This window comes from Grus americana, chromosome 8 (assembly GCF_028858705.1).
Source record: "Grus americana isolate bGruAme1 chromosome 8, bGruAme1.mat, whole genome shotgun sequence".
NCBI lineage: Eukaryota > Metazoa > Chordata > Aves > Gruiformes > Gruidae > Grus > Grus americana.
This window is the reverse complement of record NC_072859.1, coordinates 18,363,451-18,374,583: the sequence shown is the minus strand read 5'-3', so window position 1 is coordinate 18,374,583 and position 11,133 is coordinate 18,363,451. Positions and strand designations below refer to the sequence as shown.

The following is an 11,133-nucleotide window of genomic DNA, read 5'->3' as shown; positions in this document are numbered from 1 at the left end:
GGAGAAGCTGGTGATTTTTTTCCATGGCATTGAAGCTCAGTCTATTTTAGGCTCCAAGGCAATTGCAGCCCTTTTTGCTCCCTATTTCACATCACTTTTAAGTCTTGTTCTGGCCACTATGAACCCTTCAGCACTTCTCCCTGTGCAATCACTCGAGTCAAGATCTGTGATTTGTGATTTGCAGATGACATGTACATTTCTTGGCTGATGGCTGTTAAAGCAGTTTGCAAACCTAAGGCAATAAACTGCAGGGATGCAGTTGGAGCTCTCTATTGCCACACTAAATTGCCATTCTCATGCAAATGAATAACAAGTTTCTCATTACTAAGAATGAAAATAAACTGTTGTATGTTTCCAATGTTGTGAATTTCTGCATTAATATTTTAATGAAATCATTCTGTCAATTTCCATTATGTACCTTCTGTAGATGGGAATATCATATTTAACTAGCCTGTATCAAAAACGGTGATGCAACTTGCTGTATAGGCAAAAGAAAAAAAATGAACAGTTTCTGCATTCACCAAATGTAAGTCCTTTAATCTCTTCGGTATGGAAATCTATTACTGAGCTGTAGAACACAGTAACAGTTCCTAAAGTGTTAACACAATTATTTATACATTTCTGATCATCTTTCATTTAAATATTTATAAAATACATACTGGGAAGTATGTACCCTTTAGAAAACTCAGTTTCTATGTCATTTTCTTAAAATATTCACTTCTGTTCCTCTTAAAAGATACCTAAAAAGAAAACATGCTGGATTTTGTTTTAAGTGACACTATAAATGTACAAACAAAATGTAATCTTAAACAGAAAATAATATGATTACCATCAGAAGGATTACTAGGGTTCATTGTTCAGAAAGCAGGAAACACAAAATGATTGTTTCAAATACTCAGTCTTAGCCTGCAAAAAAGCAAATGTATTGAAGTGCTTCAGTCTTAATGTGCAGCCTAAAGTCTACATATTGTATAAATTCCTAATCCTGTCAAAATGCAAGTCTGAAGATTAGCAGAATGTATAATAAATGTGTCTATGTCATTACACATAAAAATAGTATTGCTAAATCAAGTGTGGCCCTTTATAAATGTAAAAAAGCCCAACTTAAGCAGATTTGCACTTTATAATTCTACAGCTCTGAGGAGAAAAAAGCAAGATTGACTGAAAGAGATTCCCCATTTCTCTGATACAAATCAGTTTGTCTGCACACACACAAAAAAGCCATTGGCATAGATTTTTTCAGCAAATAACTTAATATTTATTGAGATTTCTTGTACATTTAATTATTAATGTCAGCAGTGTTACAGTATTTCTGTGAGGTTGCTGTTACTGACCCCATACCTGTTGGTTTTTTTCCCCCTCATATTATTTCCTCTACAACCATGAAAGCATAACACTTACCAATTATTTTGTGTGACAGAGTCAAAAAGACTTATGGTTTCATTGTCTGTCGCTAGGTCTCTTATTTGTCAGCATTTCAGAGCTTGACTGACTGTTGTCCTACAAAATATTGTTTAGTGTAATCATTTTATAGTTAGTGCATTTGTTACATTAATGATAAAACTATACAGAACTACCATTTCTTCGTGTATTAAAATGAGTCTTGTAGAAATGTTCGATGAAGCCAGAAGAAAATATAAACCAGGTATACAGTTCTTTGTTCAGCAGTAGATATAACCTAGACGCAGTAGTGCTACCCTTATAAGGTGTGGTGATTTGGACTGTTAAGGTAGAATATTACAGGCACCTTCCTATACAAAGGATCTTTTATTATGTTGATCCTTTTTCCTTAATGAGATAGAATAACTAGAATAATAGAGAAAGGTCCAATTACAAATTTGCTCTGTTGTATATATTATAAATAAGAACAACATTAGGAATAATGTATGAACCCACACTTTTTACTGAGTTGTGACACTTTTGCGTGGTCTAAAATGGAAAGTAAGTCAATAATCACCTTGTAGGTGGAAAAATTATTTTCAGACAGTCTTTTTCCTCCCACACCTTTTAAATAAACCAGCCAACCAGAGAACTCAGAATGACTGAAGTCAGTAGAAAGCTGCAAGATGCAGCACTATTGAACTCAGTAGTAAAACTCTCACTGACTTCAATAGAAGCAAATTTCTCCCCAACATTTTCAAAGGTGCCTGGAGGGTGTGCGTCACCAACTTAAGGAATTTTAAGGAGGTATTTCACACTGGTTGAAAATCATATCTTTCAGACATGTCTTATCCAGACACTGAGATGTAAAAATAGCTGGTATAACAAGCATTAAAATAGGGCAGCTCCTGTTCCTTAATGATGAAAATAGCTCTGATCCACCTTTTGTGATCAGCTGGCACGTTGTACCAGTTTTGCACGTTCTTAAGTGTACTGATCCAGATTCTGAAGGTCTTACATGCACAGCAACCCTCCAGTCATTGAGGACAGCGGGAGCTCTGCTAGAGTCAAGCCCTCGGGACTAGGCATAGAATTTCCTCTTAGGCTCATTATTTCTTTCACTTGAAGAAGTAAAAATGACCAAAAGAACTAACTGCATCATTTATAGCAGGAAATGAAATGTCCTGGTAATATAAGTCTTCAACTAAATCAGGAGCATCTCTAGCATTGAGTATCTTGGACAGGAACTATTAACACATTTATTGGGCAGGACTGTGTCTGGATCTGACACACATAGGCACTGGGAGAGGAAGTACTGAAGACTGAGTTTAAAAGCACAGTACTGTAATCTCTGTCATTATTTTCTCATTGTAAATTCACTAGGAGACTCTCAAGAGCCAGGTCTTTCCCTTTGTGCATACCAAGGAGCTTCTTCCTAATGCTAGTCGTTTGGGGAAGGAGCACGTCTGCCTGTCTTCTGCTGTCTGGGAGCGCTACCCAGCCCAACACCCTCCCTCACACACACCTCTCCAAAGATCCCCAGACCCTCCATGCACAGAGCAGTACTACTACTGAATGGACAGGAGGGGGATCCCTAACTTGTAGAGATCCATTTTCAGCCCTTCTTCCACCCCGCTGCTATACCAGAGAGGCAGTGGGTACCGTACCACTCCAGCTCTTGGAAGCAAAGCGGTGTAGATTGTCTCCTACAGCACAGAGGGAAGCAAAGAGTAAGGTGTAGGACTGGTGTGGTACATAGCGTGATGCTACTCCATAATTTGCTATCCCAGGAATTCCTGCTGTTTCAAGTTGCAGTATGGCTGTGGGAGCTGTATCGTGTTCAGCAAGAAAAGATAGTCACATGCATATCAACCTATGCTCTGGGTCAGCTTCAGGCAGTTCTTTCTTTTTGTACCTCCAGTGAACAAGTTGTCAGGGCGCTTAAATGACCTTATGAGAGAGATCCAGATCTTAAGGCAAATATATCACCTGTGCTCTATCAGGGGAATAGGCAGGAGAATTGCCAGGGCCCCAGTTTCTCTTCCTTTAAGGAAGCCAACCTCTTTGGAAATGGTCCAATGGCATGCTGTGGTCTGTGCTAAATCAGGTTTTTTTGCCCATGCAATTTCTTTGGAAAAGGGATGCCACCCCAAAATCTTCTATGGGAAAGGAAGAATGTGGATGAATTTTCAACTTGGGTAAGGGTATTGATCAAAAAGTTTTATTCCACTATTCTCAAAACTAAAAATTCCAGTGTTGGAAAGCTGCTTCTTTTCTTTGTTTTTAAATTTTGAAATACAGACTTTTTAATATTAACTTAAAAAAAACCCTGAAAACAAAGGAAAATACTAGAACCATCTCAGAAAGAACTTTTCTAGTTAATCCCCATAGAAAATTTCTTGATCGGGATAAATCTCCTTGCTATTCCTTCAGTATTTTGTTTTTTTTCCAGAATAGAAACCAAACAATCTCTAAATAACACTGCCTGTTCAAAACAAGTCCTCACATGCCACTAAAAGTAGGATCAGTGCCAGTGACCCTATATTTACCAGCATAGGAGTAAGGGCTTTAACATAAGAATACGTGTGTATAAGCAAAGAAAATGGTTAAATCATTAAAAAGTGACAAATACTTTGGCTTTTCTATAGTACTGAAGCCAACAAAAATATTCCCTCTTTGGGTAAGTTTTGGATATGACTCTCTCTATTCTTTTGTTATAGGAAATGCTGCCATGTCACTAGTATTCCTGACAAGCAGAGTATAATAAGCAACAGATTCACTGGGAAAATACTTCCTATCTGTTAGAAAAAGTTGACGGTTTTCAAATAGATGATGCACGATTTAGGTTTGTTGGTGAGTTATGTACACTGGGTTTTGCATTAAAGCTATCACTGAATACACATTTATCATGGTAACAAGAGAGCATTGTTTAATAGAGCTGCTAATATTCCCTTTCAGGATATATAGTGGTAAACATACTTAAGGATGCATTGTAGATTTTTTTTTTTAACTGTGTTGTATTCATTATAATATTCATTAAATAAGGAAATGAATAGCAATCAGAGAAAGCATGATGGATGAAGAAGAAACTGTAGCACTGAAGAATGATCTGGGGAATAGCTCTGATATGGTGATGGTTTTCTTCCAGCATGCTCTTTAGTGTTGCCTTTTACCCCAGAAAAGCTTTCAGATCACAGCTGCTTTTATATTGATGAGTATGGGGAACAGGACAAACTCTAGCTGTGAATGTTCGATCAATCTTTATATAGGTAAAATTGCCACTCTCCAGCTGATTTATGTAACGATTTTAGTTTGTGCCAGGAAAGCCGTAACAGAAATCCACTCCTGTGCAATTAATTGTTTAAATCAAATGCACATCCTTGCTGCACAGGATACTTATGCCTAAATTTTGTAGGAGACAAGACTATGCTTCTTGAATAAATGATGCAGAAACTGGTTGAAGTTTACTTTCTGTTATCCAGGGGACGTAGCTGCTTCTTGGCTTCTTCAAATGTAGTCTATTTAATCTCCTGTAGTGTGGGAAATTATGTTCAAAATCTCTGTGATCCTCTATCCCTAGTAAGTTATGCAAGTAGTGACAAGTATACACCATAAGGTCTTGAGATTATATCTGTAATGTGTGGCTACAGACTGTTGATCAAGAGAGCCTGGAAGAAAAACATTATTTGCAGGTGTGAAAAACCGTCACCTTTATCAAATAATTCCTCTTGCATCTCTCCCAAGGCATTGTAGCCTATTTAAACTTGGGAGGTTAAGTTTGTAGCATTCATTATGACTGAAAATTTAGTTCACACAATCATGATGTTCTCTTTATTAAGTGTTACTGTTAAACAATATTAAAATAAATACAATGTGGTTGGCCTTTTGAAAGGTTCACAGGATATTTATTTCTTTGCCTTGTCTCTTAATTGTGTCTGCTTTTTAAGAATCTGATATGCAAGTTAATGTTGCTGCTTATATGCCTTATTTGCCACATATTATCTGATTTTATCTATGTATATCTTACAACTTACAGTTCTGTCTGGTGCATATAATTGAAATGCTTAGGGGTAATGTAAATGTCTTTTGACAGAGCTATGGCTTGAATCTTTGGTTGGTAGGTTTTCCTGAACCTCAAAACAAATCAGAAATAAATTCTGGCAGATAGCCTGGCATTTTTACTGTACCTAGTAAAAATATGTTCTGTAAGACTCTTCACCCATGTCATTATATGAATTATTAGAATAACGACAAGTTTCAGAAACTCTAGCAAGAGAGATTCCTGTATCAAGATACCCACACTAAAAACGGCTACTTCACCCACTAGTCCTCTCCCAATCTGATCTCATTTTATTTAGTACCTTCAGCCCCAGTTCATCACTAACTCTTGACAAATAGTCCCCATCCTTTAGAATAACTGTTCTTTTGTTAATAATTTGCAACATCTGCTGTCATGACATGTAAAACATTGGGCAGGGTATTGACCCAGCCATGCTTGCTGCTAGCAGTGGGTTAGGAGTCCTAAAGGGTCCCCTCAGTTAAACTTTGAGGAGACTCCTCATGTAATCCCACGTGCAGGACTTTCCATGTGCATAGTGTATGTGTGCAATATGGGAAGGCTTTCCTACTACCTGTAGCCACAGAGTGAGCAGCACTTCAGGAACTTCAGAAGGTGCCAGATTTTTAGTGGAGGAAGGCAGGTTTCTGCTGCATCCATGCAGCCATGCTGACCAGCAGAGCAGGCAGATACACAAATAAAATTCTCTCTGCCTCCCTCCAAAATGGGTAATGCTGAACGTGTGTTCAGAAATGTTTTCCCATCCTCTTGCTAGGGGGTGGGTTGGCTCCATATTGCCTTTCACTGTGGGCTGCACCTACTGGGCCCAATGCAGTCCTGAATTATCATCAGACAAACAATTGTTACTGGTGCAAGATCATTTGCTTGGACTGAAAAATCTTCAGAAAGCACTATGCTCATTGTGCAAATTGTGTTCTTCTCTCCAACCAGCCAAGAAATAAGCTGGGCAGCAGTTCAGGTAGGCACCATGACTGCACTTTTGGATGAGAGTTTCTACATTTAGAAGGCAGTTTGTTAATCACTGTTCCTTTCGTCTCTGAATGCAGGTCCTTTTCAAGGCACTGAGATATCAAGGCTCGGATTTTCAGAGGCCCTGATTTCAGCAAGAGCTGCGCTTCTGAAGATGAAGCCACAGACCTTTACAACAGATTAATACAAGGGAAAAACCCAAATCTGCAGGATGGGGGAGTCAGATCTTTCTGTGAAAAAAATGAAGAGGCCTTGTGTCATTTGCTCCTCCACTCCATTGGTCACAAAGCCTATTCTGGATAAAGAGATGGAGATATTGCTGACTTTTCTTTTTAACAGAAGTAGGAGATGGGTAGAAACCTGAGCATCAAAAGGCACTTTTTCTTTTGGGAGAATGTCAAGTGCTTGGGGGAGAAGCAGACAGTCAGAAACATCAAAACCTGATGTGATTCTCCTGAAAGGCACTCTGATGCACTGGAAATGCCACATCTCCTCTCCTGGGACCCAGTGCAATTATCTCGGGAAAACAGAATAATTTCCAAACTATTGACTTGCCAGTAGGGCTAAGTCAATGTAGCCTGATGGTTTTCAGCAAAAGGCTCCCAGTAGTCTTTAAAAATCTGACAAGTCATAGAGCTGTTTGTTGCTTCTTGTGAGCCAGGAGGGTGTGGGACATCAGCCGTCGTGGAAGAAAGGATTGCAGGTGATGTGAAAGTGAATGGAAATAGACTCTCCTTCTCTTGCAGGACTTCTCTACTGAGGTGTGACAGTTAATGGCAAAACCATTTACTGCCATCAAGAGGCTGCTGTGAGAGAAGAATATGAAATATGCTGTTCCTTATCCAGGAAATATACAATGTTTCCGAATGACTGATTTATTATTTTCACCCTGTCCGGCAATACAGAAGGTGCATCAGGGATCTGCCTTTCTCCGCTCTGAATAACTTAAGTCAGGCTGCAACATGTGAAATAATTGAGCTGACCAGAATTTACAGCTCTAGGTGGACTTCTGTCTTTCTGTTGAGTTTGTGAGTCATGACAATAAGAGTTACCACATGAGCATGATGCAAAATGTACGTGCTCATTTCTTTCTCATTTTTCATTTTCATTCTGTTTTATGATTCAGTTCAGCTCTAGCATGGTCCAGCTCTCTTAGGCAAGCGTCCCTATAATGATTAGGTATCATCTTTAAAAATTAGAGCAACAGACAGATCATGTGAGCCATGCTCTTTCATTTTTTACTCTGATCTTCACATAGTAAGTCCCACATGGCTTTCAGAGAGGTCTGTCTTGTTTAATGTGGACTTTGTTGGGCTGTAATTTATTTTACTTAATTATTTATGGCTACATTATGTATATTAGCTGCACTTGTCTAAATAACAAGGGTTGCAGTGGAAGACTGCCTGTTCAGCTGATTAATTCCTGTTACTTTCTGCATTTCTTAAGGTGATTTTGTGATGAGTTTAGATTGGTGTTTATTGTTCCTGGGCTTGTGTCTAGCAGGAACACTCTGGGACAACAATAAGAATAGGCACAGACAGAGCTTAAATAAATAGACATATAATATTGGATCTGTTTTGCACTTGAGGATGATTTCAGAAGGATAGGGAATTGTTCTAGAACTGAATGAAAGATCACTGCAAGCTAATTTTTAAGTAAAAAGTGCATTTAAATCAAGACCTCATTTTATTCCTTACCATCACAATTTTGAGACTCTTGCCATTTTTTTATTCTATTTTTATTCATAAAAATAAGACAATATATAACATAGTAAATGGAAACTTACCCAAAAAAGAGAAATAGATTGGAAGATTAGTTTCTTGTCTGACACGTTCTTTTGTCTGCTTCTTACTGCTTGCTAACAGCTCACAGCCATGGCAGGCAGCTAGCAGACCAAGTGCAGCTTAACCATTTTAATATTTATTGATAGGGAAAATACCTTGAGCACACTTTTAATATGGGTTCCTTGGACATAAGGGCATCAATGGCTCTGTAAAATGTAAATACATTCTTAATTACCTCAAGTGCCCCTCCTGCCCAAGTGGCTCTTTTACGTGAAACACATCTCACTGGTAATGAGCACAAATACTGCTAATGGACTGTGAAGGGCATACTGTATAATTTTTTTTTTTTTTCCTGGGTACCATGCTGACTATGTATAGGGTTCACTTCTTGTTCAGTTCAGGAAAGATCTCAGGGGTTTTTTTCCTCAGTAAGGGAGCTCTTCCTAAATGACGACTGCCACAGCCTTATTCTGACTGTTCCTGTAATTCTTGCAGTCTGTCTCGGGCTCTCGATGTCAGTAACACGAGACAAAAGTACTTTGAAATGTGTAATAGCTTCTGTTTTTCCCAAAGAAAATATTTTCCTAGAAGTTTCTTTCCTTTTCCTGCTCCTCGGTTCTGTCTCTGGAAGAAGCTCCATTCCTGCTCTTCAGCCTTTCTTGGGAGTACTCTCTCACTTCTCCATGGAGGCCTGAGATTGTTTATTCAGTTCTCACACTTTAAGGTGAATGTTATGTCTTGAAAACTTCTAGTAGGAGAAGCCCAAACTCTGAGATAGTAGGGGGGAAATTGCTGGATATGGAGCAGAACCTGAATGAGGCCCACGGTGGGGATATGCCCATGAAAGGAGCTGTAAGGTGTGAGAAATGGAGTTTGCAATTTTTTTCAGAGCTATAGGAGACTGCTTAGAGCCTGCAGAGTGAAAGATGTATAATTCAATGGACAGAGAAAAGGGCCAGAGTGCCTGTTTCGAGAGTTGTAGATGGAAAGAAATTGTAAAAAAGAAATTTTCTACCCCACACTGCTACACACTGACTTAGAAAGTGTGCACTGACATTTTAGAGTTGTGCGTGGCTTTCTTGAAAACTTGCATGAGGGCAGATGATAAAAAAAACTCTGAAACCTCCTGCTGCTTGAGATTCAGGCTGGGATCTAGGCCTGGCTCTACTGCATTGCTGCCTGCAAAAATAGGCCATATAATTTTAAGCCTTGTTGCCTTAGACTAAACAAAGCATGAATAAACGTAGGCTTGGAATGGGAAGGGTGCATCTGGCTGAGCAGTAATATTGGCTCAGGAACAGCCTCCAGTTGGGGTAGTGAGGACAAGAACAGTTAATACATTTAAGGTGCAGCTTCAGTTCTTTGAGAGGGATTGTGTGATGACTGCAATGGATAGCAATTCACTAACCCAGAAAGGTCTTTGTAGCTTTGTTTAATTGTGGGACAATGCACTCACTAGCTGTGAAAACCACAAATGGTGCAACCGCAAGTAACATGGAAATGTCTATGTGTAAGTGAAAATTATGCATGCTGCTACCAAGCGATTGAGGAGAGTTGGAGATTGTGAAGGTGTCTGAGCCTCATTCATTGCTGCTGACATACCTTGATGTCCTCTGTACACTATGATGTGCTTTATCAAAAGGACGCAGCTTCTGATAAAACGATGCCCCTTTCTCCATTTTCGTTTCTTGCTCAAAAATCAAAGAACTGTCTGGAAAGTGGGCAGAGCAAGAGGGAGAAATGAATGAATGAGAGTGAGTTGGTGAAGACTTTCTAATCAGTTCTTCTGATGTTTTCTCTCAGCCTCAAGAGGAGGAATATCATGGGAGAAATAACTATCATAGTCTTACAGTGACCCTTTTAATAGAGGGTATTATGTCACCCTGTAGACTATGTTACCCTAGACAGTGACCTTGTCTCCCCTGTTCTGGTCTCTTTTGCCTGCGGCAGCGATGCTGTGGTTTGAAGTTCTGCAGTGCTTCTCCTGAGGTGTCTTGGGTGCGATTAGGTCACACTGCTGCAGCCACGGCACTGAATGTGCATAGATGACTGTGACAGTAGAAAAGAGTCAAGGCAAAGGAAAAAGACCTGGGGCGGGGGGAAGTAGAGCAAAAACTGGAGCAGAAAGGCAACTGATCTAGAGAACCTGCTGAGTCCTTTGGTGCAGACTGCATCCAGTGCTGGAGAACATAAAGTGTTTCAGAGAGGAAGTAGATTTACTCTTTCTGCTCCTGTGCTATAATCAGATAGGTATCTCATTTACTCTTCCCTCTTCTTCCCCTCTCTGCAGATATATAAACTTGCTAGTAGGAAGTTCATCATACTCCACAAAATGAGCACATCTGTAATTTATATGCCTTTTAACTTCTAGTTACATTTCATAACAGAAGAGCTGAGGGTCCCAGCAAATCATTTACGGTACCAGAAAGCTGTGGGAGAAGATTGCTTACTTCCTAATTCAGTGTGACCCAAAGAAGTGAGAGAAATAACTCAGGGCTAAGTTGTTTCCTCTGGAGTGTTTTATACTGGAGTGGCCCACAGCAATAAGTGCTTAAGTGGCATAGGGGAATAGAGGAAGAGTATATAATCAGAGATGATATCTTTTCTAATAGCATTTTTAAGAATTAAAGAATATGACTTAGAAAATAGGATAACTGAAGCACAATGAGCTAGAAAAGGAGCTTTCTCATTAGGGGACAGGCTAATAAACGACTAAAGTTATCAGCCATGAGTTTTGCTTGGGAGTGATTTTTTTTTTTCCTCAAACTTTTTTTTGGAGATTCACCAGCCTCTTCGATGCTTCCCATAAGCTCAGAAACAGTCACCTTGTGATGTTTGATGTAGATATATACTACTCTGAATTAAAAAATAAAATAATAATAAAAAACCCCTATAGCGTGTAATGCACATCTAGCAAAACCA

At 39.1% G+C, this 11,133-nt stretch overlaps 1 long non-coding RNA gene across 1 annotated transcript; it reads left to right on the top strand.

Moving 5' to 3' along the window:
* Window positions 1-416: 416 nt before the first annotated feature.
* On the top strand, window positions 417-7,492 carry LOC129209417 (uncharacterized). Its single transcript, XR_008578071.1, has 3 exons — window positions 417-526; window positions 4,101-4,233; window positions 6,505-7,492. It is a non-coding gene; the product is annotated as an uncharacterized LOC129209417 (long non-coding RNA).
* The last annotated feature ends 3,641 nt before the right edge of the window (window positions 7,493-11,133 follow it).